Below are 16261 nucleotides of genomic sequence, written 5' to 3'. Positions count from 1 at the left end.
TGGGTGGGCTCGGGATGCACTGCTCTGCGCCCCGGAACCACCCTTTCCATCGCCCTATTAGAGCCTCTGGCCCGAATCAGGTGAAAGAAAAAAAAAATTAATTGCACTCCATGCGTCCTGCGCCCTGCATGTAGATTAGGGGGCCGGACGCATGGATGGGGGGGCCGCACCCCTGCGCCCTCAACACACCAGCCACCACTGGTTGGGAGCATTTAAACCACTTGCCTACAGTGCACTTTCACCCCCTTCCTGCCCAGACCGATTTTCAGCTTTCAGCGCTCTAAAACTTTGAATGACAATTACTCAGTCATGCAACACTGAACCCATAAAAAAAATGGTGTCCTTTTTTTCACACAAATAGAGCTTTCTTTTGATGGTCACTACTGGGTTTTTTTTATTTTTTGTGCTATAAATAAAAAAAGACTGAAAATATTGTGAAAAAACGCATTTTTCCTTGTTTCTTTCATAAAATTTTGCAAATTAGTAATTTTTCTTCACAAATTTTGGCTAAAATGTATACTGCTACTTATCTTTGGTAAAATTAAATCAAATAAGTGTATATTATTTGGTCTTTGTGAAAGTTATAGAGTCCACAAGTTATGGCGCTAATCATTGAAAATTGATCACACCTGATGTACTGAAGGCCTATCTCATTTCTTGAGACACTAAAAAGTCAGGAATATACAAATACCCCCCAAATGACCCCTTTTTGGAAAGTAGACATTCCAATGTATTTAATAAGGGGCATGGTGAGTTTTTTGAAGTTGTAATTTTTTCCCACAATTCTTTGCAAAATGAAGATTATTTTTTTTTTTACAAATTTACGTATTAACAGGTTATTTCTCTCACACAGCATATGTATACTTGCAACTACACCCTAAAACACATTCTACTACTCCTCCTGAGTATGGTGATACCACATGTGTGAGACTTTTTCACAGCCTAGCCACATACAGAGGCCTAGCATCCAAGTAGCACCGTCCAGCATTCTAGGAGCATAAATTACACATATAATTTCCTGACAACCTATCGCACACTTGAAGGCCCTGGAGCACCAGGGCAATTGAAACCCCCATAAAATGAGCCCATTTTGGAAAGCAAACACCCCAACGAATAATTTTTGAGGCATAATGAGTCTTTTGAACGTGTCATTTTTTTCCACAAGTTTTTGGAAACTGTGGAAAGAAAATGAAAATGCATTTTTTTTTTTACACAAAGTTGTCCATTTATGAAATATTTCCAACACATAGCATGTACATAGCAAAAATTGCACCCCAAAATACATTCTGCTATTCCTCCTGAGTATGGTGATACCACATGTGTAACACTTTTACACAGCCTGGCCACATACAGAGGCCCAACATCCAAGTAGCACTTTACACAAAGTTGTCCATTTATCCACTTTAAGCCTGGGTCTATTTTTGACACTTGGTGTTTACAAGCTAAAATCATTTTTTTGCTAGAAAACTACTTAGAGCCCCCAAACATTATATATATATATTTTTTTTAGCAGAGACCCTAGATAATAAAATGGAGATCGTTGCAATATTTTTTATCACACCATATTTGCGCAGCAGTCTTCCAAATGCAATTTTTTTGAAAAAAATTCACTTTTTTAAATAAAAAAATAAGAAAACGGTAAATTTAGCCCAATTTTTTCCATAATGTGAAAGATAATGTTACGCCGAGTAATTAGATACCCAATATGTCATGCTTCAAAATTGCTCACGCTTGCGGAATGGCGCCAAACATTGGTACTTAAAAATCCCCATAGACAACATTTTAAACATTTCTACAGGTTACCAGCTTAGAGTTACAGAGGAGGTATAGGGCTCAAATTATTTCTCTCGCTCTAACGATCGCGGTAATACCTCCCTCACATGTGTGGTTTGAACACCATTTACATATGTGGGCGGGACTTGCGTATGCGTTCGCTTCTGCGTGCGAGCTAGCGGGGACAGGGCGCTTTAATTTTTTTTTTCCTATTTATTTTATTATTTTTTTATTTTTATACAGTTAAAAAAAAAATGTTTTGATCATTTTTATTCCTATTACAGGGAATGTAAACATCCCTTCTAATAGAAATAGGCATGACAGGTCCTCTTTATTGTGAGATCTGGGATCAAAAAGACCTCACACCTCACAACTACACTAAAAAAGAAAAAAAAAAAATTGTTGAAAAAGAAAAAAAACAAAAACAAAAAAAAACGGCCCTTTAAACCGGTTGCTAGGCAACGACTTTTGACATAGCTCCGGTCCTCCAAGACCATAGAGTCGAGTGAGGGCCATATTGCCCTCACTCGACTTCCTGTCTCTGAGGATCCGAGACCGGATATTTTTCCCCGCTGCCGGCGGGTCCGGTAAGCTGGGAAAACATCTGGGACGCGGCGGGAGGGAGGGGGGGCACCTCTTCCCCTGCACCGTAAGGGCTCTTTCACACGGGCGTTCCGTATGTCCGTTTTTCATCCCATCCATTTGCGGATGAAAAACGGACATAATGTATCTCTATGTAAATACGGATGTCAGCGGATGATCATCCGCTGACATCCGTTTTTCTTCCTTTCCGTTCAGTTCAGTTTTTTGGAACGGAAGAGAAAACTGGATTTTTGACTTACCGTAAAATCCTTCTCTTAAGCTCATTGACAGACGCAGGACTGATATCTTGATATCCGTAGGGTTATACTGCCCCCTACAGGAGTAGGACACTAGGCAGGAAAAAAGTTCTGGCCACACCCATGGGCAGTCCCAGGGGGTATATCCTCTCTCTCCCTGCATAGGAGGTCAGTTATGTAACAAAGCAGTGTCAGAGACTCATACCAACCCAACTCAAAATAGAGGGGCGGGTACTGCGTCTGTCAATGAGCTTAAGAGAAAAGGATTTTACGGTAAGTCAAAAATCCAGTTTTCTCTGTCGCTCATTGACAGACGCAGGACTGATATCTTGATATCCGTAGGGACGTCCCAAAGCGGTGCCATAAATGAGGGGTGGGATAATAGAAATAAAATCCAATCCAGAAGGCCAAAACAGAGCCAACCAGAAGAACAGAGGACTCATTGAACCAAGCAGATGAGACCCACCTGAAAAAACAAAACCCCCCAGGTAGACCAAAGGTCCCCTCAAACAGCGGCCTGCAAAACCTTGCGGCCAAAAGAGGCATCCGCCGATGCCAGCACATCAACCTTTTGTAAAGGTATGAACCGACGACCAGGTAGCCGCCTTGCAAACCTGAAGCACAGACGCCTAATGGCGGAAGGCCCAGGAAGCACTAAGAGCCCGAGTAGAGTGCGCCTTAACAGAGAACGGAGGAACCCGACCCTTAATAGAATAAGCCTGCACCACTGTCTGTCTGATCCATCTGGAGATAGTCGCGGCAGACGCAGGCAACCCCTTTCTAGGGCCATCCGTGATCACAAAAAGTGAATCAGCCTTACGAAAAGAATCATTAGTAGCCAAGTACACCCTGATCGCCCGAACCACATCCAAGGAGTGTAACGCAAACTCCCGAGGATGACTGGGCTTAGGACACAGGGAAGGTAACACAATATCCTCATTCAAGTGAAAGTCGGAAACCACCTTAGGAAGGATGGATTCGGACGAAGAACCACCTTATCCCTATGAACCACCAAATAGGGGGAATGACAGGACAACGCAGCCAGTTCCGACACCCTGCGTGCAGAGGTGATAGCCACCAAAAAGGCCACCTTCTGGGATAAGGTAAGCAAGGGAATCTCCCTAATATTTTCAAAGGGAGGTTTCTGGAGAACCGACAACACCAAATTAAGATCCCAGGGCGGCAAGGGCGCGCGCACCGGAGGAACCAGGTGCCGCACCCCCTGGATGAAATTCCGCACCAAAGAATGAGTACCCAGTGGCCTCTGGAAGAAGATCGCCAATGGTGAAACCTGACCCTTGATAGTGCTCAAGGCCAGCTTCTGCTCAACCCCCCCCCCCCTTGCAGGAAGGCCAATATCCGAGCCACTGAGTAAGAACGTGGAGGAACCCCGAGGGACTCACAACATGCGATATAAGACTTCTATGTGCGATGATAGATCTTTCTGGAAGTCGCTTTCCTCGCTTTAATCAGAGTAGGAATAACTGAAACAGACAAACCCCTGTCCTTCATCACCTGGCTCTCAACAGCCAAGCCGTCAAAGCCAGCGATCATAAAGCAGGATGGAAGATCGGTCCCTGAGACAGCAGATCCTCCCTGAGAGGAAGTTGCCAATGAGCGTCCGCGACTGGCCTGACCAAGTCGGCGTACCAGGCCCGACGAGGCCAGTCCAGAGCCACAAGGATGACTGGAATTCCCTCCGCCTCTATCCTGCGAAGAAGTTTCGGCAGCAACTTGAGAGGAGGAAAGGCATACAGCAGCTGTTACTGCCCCCACGGAGCAACCAGTGTGTCTGCGGCGTCCGCCCGAGGGTCGCGGGAGCGGGCTGCAAACCTCTGCACCTTCCTGTTGAGCCGAGATGCCAACAGATCCACGTCCGGGGTGCCCCAATGAAGGCACAACTGGTGAAACACCTCTGGATGAAGAGACCATTCCCCTTGATCCAAGGTCTGACGGCTGAGAAAGTCCGCCTGCCAATTTTCCATGCCCGCAATGTTGTAACGCTCATGCGTTTTTTGTTAGTGAATGGATTTGCAGCTGCAGAATTATTACACTCAGTAGTCATGTAGAGAATGTGTTGAACAACATATCCAACTCTCAGGACTTCATCACTGTGTACAGCCTGTTATGCAAATATACATACACTCAATATGATGTTCCTGGAGTGATAGAATGTATATGATAGAATAGAGGTGAGAGACAGGCAATAGAATGGTGAGCACTTAGTAGTAGTATTCAGGAGAGTGGTAGGTGATGATAGTATGCAGATAGGTTCTAGCAATCATGTATAGTAACAGGTGGTAGGGGACAGCAGATGAAGTATGCAAGAGAGAGTAACCTAATGCAATGATAGGTGATGGTAGTCCCAAGAGCTAGCAATCTATGCAGATGATAGAAATAGCTTAGATAGTAATAGTCCCTTTAGTATGCAGTAGTAGATAGTGAAAGTTAGGTTTGAGGAAGGAATCCCCTGCGGGGTACTTATCACTAGATGGGTTAGTAGTAGCAAGGTCCAAGAGTAATGGAGTAATCCGGTAGCGAGATACTGGATCGGTAGCGAGGTTCCGGTCTTGTTCAGGCAAGGGGAATAGCTTGAAGCTCCGGCAGCATTGGACAAGACAAGGCAACATGCGGTTTGAACGAGCAATGAGTGAGAGAAAGCCGGCGATTGAAATAGCCGCTCATAGCGGCGCCTGGCGATGACGTCATTGCCCTTAAAGGTGTATGCGTTCCATTTGGATAGCAAGATGGGACGCAATATTAAGAGAGAAATGTGGAAATAAGGGTACCAGAGGTACCAGAACATTACAGTACCCCCCCACTTAAGGCCGGCTCCGGAAGGCCTCTAGAACTGGTTTTTCCGGGTATTTCGAGTGGAAATTGCGAATCAGTCTAGGGGCATGTATATCGGAGGTATCCAGCCAGGTGTCGTCTTGGGGCCCATAGTTCTTCCATCGTACTAGATATTGGAGTCTTCTTCTATGGATACGAGAATCCAGAATCTCCTTTATCTCAAATTCTTCTCCACCTTCAACTTGTACAGGAGGTGGAGGTGAGATGGTAGGCCTTATTCCTTGGTTAGGAACATGGGGCTTTAGTAGAGACACATGGAAGATGGGATGTATCTTGAGGTCTGTTGGTAATGTGAGTTGTACTGCAGCTTTTCCAATAAGCTTCTTTATTGGGAAAGGTCCCAGGAATAAAAGGTCCAAGTTTTTTACTAGGGATCTTTAATCTCAAATTTTTTGTAGAAAGCCAAACAAGATCCCCAATGGCATATTGGGGAGAGGGTTTTCTACGAAGGTCGTAGTACCTCTTTTGTTGGCTATGGGCATGTGAGATGGTGGTGTTGAGTAAACCCAGGGAATCCTTTATTTGGGTAAGATAATCAGAGGCCACTCGATTACTTGATGGCAAGATACGTGGTGGAAGAAGTGTGGGATGAAACCCATAGTTTAAGTAGAATGGACTTTGTTTAGTAGTGCTGTTGGTCGCGTTGTTATAGGCGAATTCCGCCAGCGGAAGGAGGTCCACCCAATCGTCCTGTATATATGAAGTATAGCAACGTAGATATTGCTCAATGCACTGGTTGACTCTTTCTGTCTGTCCGTTGGTCTGAGGGTGGTAAGGAGAAGTAAGTTTTCGCTCTATTCGTAGAATCTGACATAGAGCTTGCCAAAACTTTGAGATAAACTGTGAACCACGGTCAGACAGAAGTGTTTTTGGAATACCATGTAACTTAAAGACATGTTTCACAAGTAATTCCGCTGTTTGCTTGGATGAAGGTAGTCTTCGGATAGGAATGAAATGTGCCATCTTGGTCAGATGGTCCACTGACACTAAAATGGTGTTGAATCCTTTGGAAGGTGGTAGTTCTACTATAAAGTCTAAGGACACCACTTCCCATGGAACCTGGGCTATTGGTAAACTACAAAGTAGACCCGATGGTTTTGTAGTGTCAATTTTGGACCTTGCACAGATGTCACAAGATGAAACGAACTTTTGTACGGTCGTCTTCATGTCAGGCCACCAAAATTGCCTAGTAAGTAAATTGAATGTTTTAGTCATACCAATATGTCCTGCCATAGCTACATCATGCGACAATTCCAAGATCTTGATTCGCATAGTAGGGGGGTATGTATAGTTTATCGTTGTAATAGAGGAAGCCTTCTGCATCAGCATTTAGTTGTGGTGGAGGTGAATCCAGTCCTATGCTGTGCAAAATCTCTTCCTTCAGGGAACGGACAACACCGACAATACGTTCATAGGGTATTATAGGAACTGAGGGAACCTCGGCGTAGCTATCTTTGGTTAATCGTGAAAGCGCATCCGCTTTTTTATTTTTGTCTGCAGGTGTATAGGTCACTAGAAAATTAAATCTCAAAAAGAATAATGACCATCGTACCTGCCGGTGGGAAAGAGTTCTATTAGTCTGAAGGTATTGAAGGTTTTTGTGATCTGTATATATAAGGATTGGCAATCGAGTACCCTCAAGTAGGTGTCGCCAATTCTCTAATGCCAGTTTTATGGCTAGTAACTCTTTTTCACCCACTGGGTAATTCACCTCGGGGCTGCTTAGTGACTTTGAGAAGAAAGCAACTGGGTGAAGTGGTGAAGTGTTTGTTGGTCGTTGTGAGAGAACTGCTCCTACTGCCATATTTGACGCATCTACCTCCAAAATATATTGAAGGGATGGGTCTGGATGGCGTAGTATGGGAGCAGAAGTAAAGCTTGATTTCAACAAGCAGAAAGCTCCATTTGCTTCTTCTGACCATTTGAATTGTTTTTTTGTACTTGTGAGTTGTGTGAGAGGTCTCACAATAGCAGAGAAGTTCTTGATGAACTTTCTATAGTAGTTAGAGAATCCGAGGAATCTTTGTAATGCTTTGCGAGTTGTTGGCACAGGCCAATCCAGAATACATGATATTTTGCTCATGTCCATTTTGATTCCATTTTTGGATATAATGTATCCTAGGAATAGTACTTCCTCTTTATGAAATAAACATTTTTTTAATTTAACATATAAATTATGTGCAAGTAGTCTTGACAACACGAGTCTTACATGTTTTGTGTGTTCAGATAAGGAATGAGAATAAATAAGTATATCGTCCAGATATACTACAACACAAACATCAAGCAAGTCTCTGAATATGTCATTTATAAATCGTTGGAAGGCTGCGGGAGCATTACACAACCCAAATGGCATCACGTTGTACTCAAACAGTCCGTATCTGGTTCTGAATGCTGTCTTCCATTCATCCCCGTCACGGATTCGAATTAAGTTGTATGCCCCTTTTAGGTCCAATTTCGAAAAGTAGGAAGCTCCGCGCACCTGTTCTATAAGTTCAGGGATAAGAGGTAAAGGATAACGATCCTTTATTGTAATGGTATTTAATTGTCTGAAATCAATAATAGGCCTGAAACTTGAATCTTTATTGCGGACAAAGAAGAGTCCTGCAGCAGTGGAGGAAGTAGAAGGTCTGATGAATCCTTTTGCCAAATTTTCATCCAAGTATTCCTTGAGATGAGAGAGTTCATCCTGTGAAAGAGGATAAACGTGACCGAAAGGCAATTTGCTATTAGGGAGTAGATCGATACAACAATCATAGTCCCTATGGGGAGGCAACACTTGAGCGTTTTTCTCAAGGAAGACTTCCGACAAATCCTGATAACATATTGGTATAATCTCATCCGACACCACAGACCGGATCCTTCCATGTGATGAGAGATTACATGTGGTCTCGCAGTAGTGAGAAGAGAAGGTTAGAGTTCTTGTTTTCCAATCGATGATTGGTTGATGTATGTGTAACCAGGGAAGTCCAAAAATAATGGGAAAATGTGGTGAGGTCAGTACATCAAAAGTGGTGGTCTCCACATGAGACCCGTCAGCAGTGACAAGGAGTGCCTGTGTCTGATTAGTGATGGGACCAGAGGATAACGGAATACCGTTAATGAAACTAACAGAGACAGGTTTAAGTTTTGAAATAATAGGTATTTTATTTAAGGTAACAAAACAAGTATCAATGTAGTTCCCACAAGATCCTGTGTCGACCATAGCCTTGGTGGTGATCCTAGTTTGGTCCCACTGTAATGTCAAATGAATAAAAAGATAAGGATTAGAAAATGAAGTTGTTAGTTCCCCTAGCAAGACATTTGAACACTCACCCTCTTTTTTGCGGACAAGGGGACAGCCGTTTATCAAATGATCCGGGGATGCGCAGTACATGCAGAGATGTTCGGTTTTCCTCCTGGCACGTTCGGAAAAGGTCAAAGGTGGGCGTATCATTCCTACCTCCATAGGAGTAGGGTCAACAGGCGACATCCGAGAAGGACTGGACAATGGCAATCCCATCTTCTCAGCCTTTCTTTCTCGCAGTCGTCTGTCAATATTGATACTGGTCTGTATCAGGCCATCCAAGGTGTCAGGTAAATCCGCTCGGGCGAGCTCGTCTTTAACAGCTTCTGATAGGCCGAGTCTGAACTGCGTTCGCAAGGATGTGTCATTCCACCCTGAATCAAGGGACCATCTTTTGAAATCTGCCACAAAGTCCTCAACAGGTCTCCTTCCTTGTTTTAAAGCCCTCAATTGGGTATCAGCAGTACTCTGCCTATTGGGGTCTTCATATAAACTAGCGAGTTGCGCTAGGAATAAAGGATAGGAGTTAAGAAGTGGGTCATCTTTCTCGAAGAGAGAGTCTGCCCAGGCCCGGGGATCACCCGTCAGATAGGAAATAGTGGTACAGACTTTGATTTGGTCAGTGGGGTAGGTATGAGGTTTCAACAAGAATAGCAATCGACATGCGTTTTTAAATTCACAAAATTTACTCCGATCATCAGTAAACACTAGAGGAGGGTTTATCTTAGGCTCACGGGGCTGAGCAGCAGAGAGCTGCGCAAGACGGTCAACCTGCTGTCTTAAAGCCTGATTTTCGTTTTTTACCTCTGTAAGAGCAAGTATCAATGCATCCACTTGTTGTTTTAATTGCATTACTTGAGTGGGTAATTCTGCTGAATCCATATTTTGTAAGGCTCCTTCAATCTGTAACGCTCATGCGTTTTTTGTTAGTGAATGGATTTGCAGCTGCAGAATTATTACACTCAGTAGTCATGTAGAGAATGTGTTGAACAACATATCCAACTCTCAGGACTTCATCACTGTGTACAGCCTGTTATGCAAATATACATACACTCAATATGATGTTCCTGAAGTGATAGAATGTATATGATAGAATAGAGGTGAGAGACAGGCAATAGAATGGTGAGCACTTAGTAGTAGTATTCAGGAGAGTGGTAGGTGATGATAGTATGCAGATAGGTTTTAGCAATCATGTATAGTAACAGGTGGTAGGGGACAGCAGATGAAGTATGCAAGAGAGAGTAACCTAGTGCAATGATAGGTGATGGTAGTCCCAAGAGCTAGCAATCTATGCAGATGATAGAAATAGCTTAGATAGTAATAGTCCCTTTAGTATGCAGTAGTAGATAGTGAAAGTTAGGTTTGAGGAAGGAATCCCCTGCGGGGTACTTATCACTAGATGGGTTAGTAGTAGCAAGGTCCAAGAGTAATGGAGTAATCCGGTAGCGAGATACTGGATCGGTAGCGAGGTTCCGGTCTTGTTCAGGCAAGGGGAATAGCTTGAAGCTCCGGCAGCATTGGACAAGACAAGGCAACATGCGGTTTGAAGGAGCAATGAGTGAGAGAAAGCCGGCGATTGAAATAGCCGCTCATAGCGGCGCCTGGCGATGACGTCATTGCCCTTAAAGGTGTATGCGTTCCATTTGGATAGCAAGATGGGACGCAATATTAAGAGAGAAATGTGGAAATAAGGGTACCAGAACATTACAAATGTGAACTGTGGAAAGAGCCGGAACAAACCGTTCCGCCCAATGGAGAATGCTGGCCACTTCTACGGCCGCCAGAACACTCTTGGTGCCCCCCTGGTGATGGACATAAGCCACGGCCATGGCACTGTCCGACTGAATCCGAACCGGGTAGCCCCGAAGATGATCGATCCAGTGAACCAGGCAAAACCTGATCGCTCTCAGTTCCAACACATTTATCGGCCACCTGGATTCTCCCAGGGACCGGAGCCCCTGAGCAGCCAGAGACTCCCTGGTCCGCTCGCTCAGCCGGATCCGATTGTCCAGGGAATCGGGATTCCGGTTCCATTTGAGAAGAATCTCCTTTTTGAGAGTCCGCGTATGAAACTGAGCCTGCAGAGACTCCGTACCAAGGAGGAGGTCGTCCAGGTAGCCCAGGACCGATATGCCCCGCAGCCGCAACAGCACTAGAACTGGGGCCAAAACCTTTGTGAAAACCCGGGGAGCAGAAGCGAGACCAAAGGGTAACGCCACAAACTGATAATGGTCCTCTCCCACAGCAAAGCGCAGAAACCGCTGGTGTCCTGCGTAAATGGGAACATGAAGATAAGCATCCCTGATGTCTATGGATGCCAGAAAATCCCCCTGATGCAGGGAGGCCACCACTGTGCGAATGGACTCCACTCCTTGTTGCATCAAGTCCTGCACTGCCCCCAACAGAGCCGTTAGGTGATTCGGGGACAGTCGCATATTGGAAGGGAAGAACCGCACCGGTGGAAGCGATAGAAACTCAATCTTGTATCCCGACCGCATGAGCTTGTGAACCCATTTGTCTTGAATCCTGGAGAGCCACAGGTCCGGGAACCGGCGAAGACACCCCCCCCCCACCCCTGATATGGGTGGGGGCGCACCTTCAGGCTGAAGCGGTCTTATCCTCAGGTCTGGAAGGACCGTATTTTTGCTTACCAGACCAGGGTCTCTTGAAACCCCCTGGGGGGGGGGGGCTTTGGAGGGCTTCGCCTTGTCGCCCGCCCTGGAAGAGCGGAAAAACTTCTTGTGAGCTGAAAAGGAAGGTCCCTGTCTGCGACGAGGTTCCTTACCCTTATTAGCCTGTGGTAGAAAGGTGCTCTTGCCCCCAGTGAGATCCTTGATAATCTCATCCAAGGTAGCACCAAACAGGCCATCCCCCTGAAAAGGGAGATCAGTCAAGGCTTTTTTGGAAGCCTGATCCTCCGACCAGCACTTCAACCATAGCATGCGCCGGAGGACCACCGTCGAGATCGACACATGCCCCAGCAATGGAGCAGCGTCCAGTGCGGCGTCACAAACTGTAGCCCCTGCACCATTTGCTCCAGCAACTCCGCCACGGCAGGGGGGAGACTTCTCCCCTCCAGATCATGGCGTAACAGCTTGGCCCATTCCGTCAACGTCTGTGAAACCAGAGCAATGGTAGGAAACCAGCGGATCCACCGAAGGTGGCACCGTCTATTTTTTAAGGAGGGACTCTTCAAACAGGTAGCGCCTAGCAATCCGTTTGGGCATCCCTGGGGGTCGTTTTGGACGGACCCACTCCTTAATATCGTCAAAGCATTTGGGAAAGGGAAACACCTAGCAGCCCCAGAGGAGGAACCCTCAGCAGCAGCGACTGGCTCAGGATCAGAATCTGAGGCATCAGACAAGACAGGGGTAGGCGGGGGTCGCTTCTTAGCCCCCCGTCCTTGACAGGCCACCTCCACCAGGGACACAAATGACTCCAGGACCGCCGAAGCGCATCAATGGTGAGCGGAGAATCAGAGGGCCCTGCGGCCACCTCGAGGGGGATCAAATGGTGACACATGTGCAGCAGGGTCCATGGTAACACCAGGGGAACCAGTCAGCAAAGTATGACAAAATTGAAAAAAAATAAAAAAAAATTTTTTTTTTTTTTTTTAGAAATGTCACCCAGCGCTACAGCGCCCCTCAATGAGACAGCGTGCCTCGAGACCCCCGCAGAGAGAGAGAGACCCCCAAAAGGCTCACCACACGATGCACCAGAGTCCAACAGGACTGCTCTCAGCATTGTCTACATGACAAGGAAGTCCTGTGGAGCAATCTTCCCGGGTCTAGGGAGGGGATCTGCCCCCTCACACGCCCTCAGTAACTCCCACAGCTGCCCAGCTCTGCAAACAAAACAAGCTGGGTGTACCAAGATGGCCGCCCCCATGAGCCACATGAGGGACTCCAAACAAATGGCAGCCCCGCGTGCTGCGGTGGGAAGGGGGGTCCCCACATCTACTAACAGACGATCGGCAGGTAGGCCCTGGGAAGCCAGGGAGGAAGCCCCCCGCACAACAGCCGTCTGCACTCGGGACCCCCCCACCCCCCGCCCCCATAGCGGCTTGCATGAACGGCTAGCCACCCCACACACACTCACAAACACCCGCCGTAGGGGGGAAGGGAGGGGGGAGAGGGACACCACAGTGGGAGGGTGCACAGGGGAACAGAGGGGATCCCTGATTAAGTTCCGCACCGGGTGTGGGCCCGACCATCCCAGGGAGGGGCCCGGGTCCACCCCAGAGTCAGCCATGAGGAGCAGGGGGGAAACATTTACTCACCATACCGGAACAGAGTGGGCGCCACTCCAGACAAAACCCCTCGCCGCCCAGTGGGGGGGGGGGGGTGTCGGCCAAAGGAGACGCTGCGACTCGGCCGTCGACCGGTCGTAAGCGATACACCCCAGGATACTTGCTGATCCCGAGTTGGAGGGCAGCCATCTTGGATTGGCAAGAGCATCTGGGAGGTGGGTAGTGGCCCTGGCTCCTGGGGGATGTGACACTCCAGTGCTGGTAGTGGGGGATTTGAAATTGGGAGTGATACCGCAGTGCTAGTGCTGGGCCTGGGCATTCGCTCCTGGGGTGTATCGCTGGTGGCAGTGCTGGTACTGGGCATAGGATCCTGGGGTGTACTGCTGGTGGCAGTGCTGGTACTGGGCGTAGGATCCTGGGGTGTATCCCTTTAGGCTGCTTGGTTTCCAGAACGCCGTGCCCTTTTAGGAGGAATCCATTCTTCCTCCGAGTCGCTACTATTTGCGATTTCAAATTCCGAATCGGGTTCGGATACTGATGAGAGCTCCCAGGTGCTCTCATCAGTCATGGAGAGGACCCGAAGGGCCTCCTCGTTGCTGTACATCCTTTTTGACATGCTGGCTGTGATGGGCTGTGCGACAGGTGACGGTTGACTGCGGATGATCACTGATGGGTGGCAGGTGACTGATAGGTGGCAGGTGACAGTCACTGATGGGGTGACAGATGACGATGACTGATGGGTTGACAGATGACGATGACTGATGGGTTGACAAGTGACGATGACTGATGGGGTGACAGGTGACGATGACTGATGGGGTGACAGGTCACGATGACTGATGGGGTGACAGGTGACGATGACTGATGGGGTGAGAGGTGACGATGGGGTGACAATGACTGATGGGGTGACAGATGATGATGATTGATGGGGTGACAGGTGACGATGATTGACGGGGTGACAGGTGACGATCACTGATGGGGTGACAGGTGACGATGATTGATGGGGTGACAGGTGACGATGATTGATGGGGTGACAGGTGACGATGATTGATGGGTTGACAGGTGACGATCACTGATGGGGTGACAGGTGATGGTGCACGGCGGTACTGATGGCAGTCTCTGGTGACAGGTCTACTTTATGGGTGGCGGTTTCTGGGCACTGATGAGGTGACTGTTGGGTGACAGGTGCAATGGGGGGGGCTGAGGACTGTGTGGGGACAGGTGCTTGTGCTTTTACATTGACAGGTACACAGATCAGTTGGCTGTTTCCCCCCTGCCGGAGACGCGCTGTGTCTCGGGGACACGCCGCCACCGACAATGCAGGGCGGCGCGCAATCGCGTGCCCGCCCTGCCTGAATGGGCCGCCATCATATGACGTCGGCCCAGAACAATGGCCGCACCGCTCCGCCGTCATCTGACGGTGGGCGGGCGGCAAGTGGTTAAGTAAAGTTAGTTTATTATAAATACTTTGGGAATGATTTTATTCATTGGCATTATCCTATGAGGAAGTCAGATGTGAGGAAACGTGTCAGAACCACGTTATTTGCCATCCACCATCATTCCTTTATTTTCTGTGCTGAATTTCATGGATGTTTGTAAGTTTGTATGATCTTTTTTAATACATTTCTATTTAAGTGGTATTACATTATGTCTGTGTTTGGCTTACTTCCATATATGAACACCTGATTGGGAGATCTAGCCATCTTCGTTCAAGAATATACCGTCTGTTATCAGAACATCTGTGGATACAGCCACCTTTTGGGAGACCCATGGTTAATATCAAGCTTGAGTGACCCATTTGCTGTACAGCATTTGGGTCCACGACCTCTGGTGAGCGCAATCATATTTTATTTTGGTGGTGTGGGTACTCCTCTTCATCTATAATCACCTATATTCGTTTGGCGGGTTCACCTCTACGATTTAATGTTTGAACACTTGGGACTCACGATTATTTATTATTTTTTTATGTATTGATTTTTTCATTTCATATCAGCTCATCACTGGACTGCATTTGTCCGTTTAGCGCTGCACTTTATTTTTAATACAATAGGGAGGCATGTTGGACAGTGGGAAGAAACCTGACAAATGGATGCATAAGCTTTGGTACAGTCCTGGTGATTGGCAGGGGCAGGTTGCCTCAGTGCATTCTGGGATACTGTATAAAATCTAGGAGCACATGTGCTGCGGGGTCTTTGGCTGGAGAGCAGAGTCCTGGAAGTAGGGTGGCGGCTGCCTCTTTCTCTGTAGCAGTGGCACGTGGCCTCAGGAGGGTCATCCTGAGGGCCAGAGGAACGGAGCTGAACCCAGAGGTCAAGGAGAGCTTACTGAGGGGGAGACACTGGAGAACCTAGAAAAACAGTATCGTGAGTACAGGGGCTCGTGTTGAGGGGCCTGACCTGAGGGGGACCACCCCAAGAGTAGGATAGTCAGTGGATGGGTGTCAGCAGTCAAAAAAAGAGGATACCGAGGAGAGTGTCCTGAAGATAACCTTAGTTCAAGTCGTCTTAGGAAAGGGACTTAAATCCAAATTCACCTCAGTAGCAAAGTGGATCAACAGCCTGGCTGTACCAATAGAAATAGAAGTCCTCCAGTATTGTGCATAGTTAATTCGAAGTATCCCACTATTCTCTTCTCCCAACCCTAATTTATAATAAAACCCAAAAACAACTACATACCTCTGGACTGATTATTGAACGAGCCAAAGAGGAAAAGTGAGAGACTGTGCATGTCAAGGTTTCTAATGGTAACTCAGGGGGACCGGTAAGTGTGAAATCTGGCAGTCCTCAAGGGGGCAGAGCTACATCAACTTGATTGTGATAAAACCAAGCAGAACTCCTTTTGTAACATTACCCCCCCCCCCATTCAAATTTTAATTTCAGTTACTTAAAGCACACAAAACTGAAAAGACATTGAGGATGTTTAAATATCTTTATTCATACCATTCGTACCATTGTTTCATACAAATAGTATACTGTTGCAACACTCTTGTATAAAGACACTCTGAACAAAAAACAATATACCAGCTATTTCTATTCTATTTTATATTTCTACCTAAAGGTAAAGTTAATCTTTTTGAAAAAAAAAAAAAAAAATTGCACATATTTTTGCAGGAAAAATGTGCATTCTTTTTTCCCCCCGAGGAGCCTGCAGAGCGTTGAATCCGTGGGCAGACAGTTCCTTAGCAGTATGAATGAACTACAAGCGTGCTGATCAGTGCGATCACAGTTCATTGGTACTGCAAGTTCGTCTGCTGTGGTGACAGACAAG

Source organism: Pelophylax lessonae, assembly GCF_965119305.1.
Source record: "Pelophylax lessonae genome assembly, chromosome: 13".
Taxonomy (NCBI): domain Eukaryota; kingdom Metazoa; phylum Chordata; class Amphibia; order Anura; family Ranidae; genus Pelophylax; species Pelophylax lessonae.
This window is presented reverse-complemented; position numbering follows the sequence as displayed.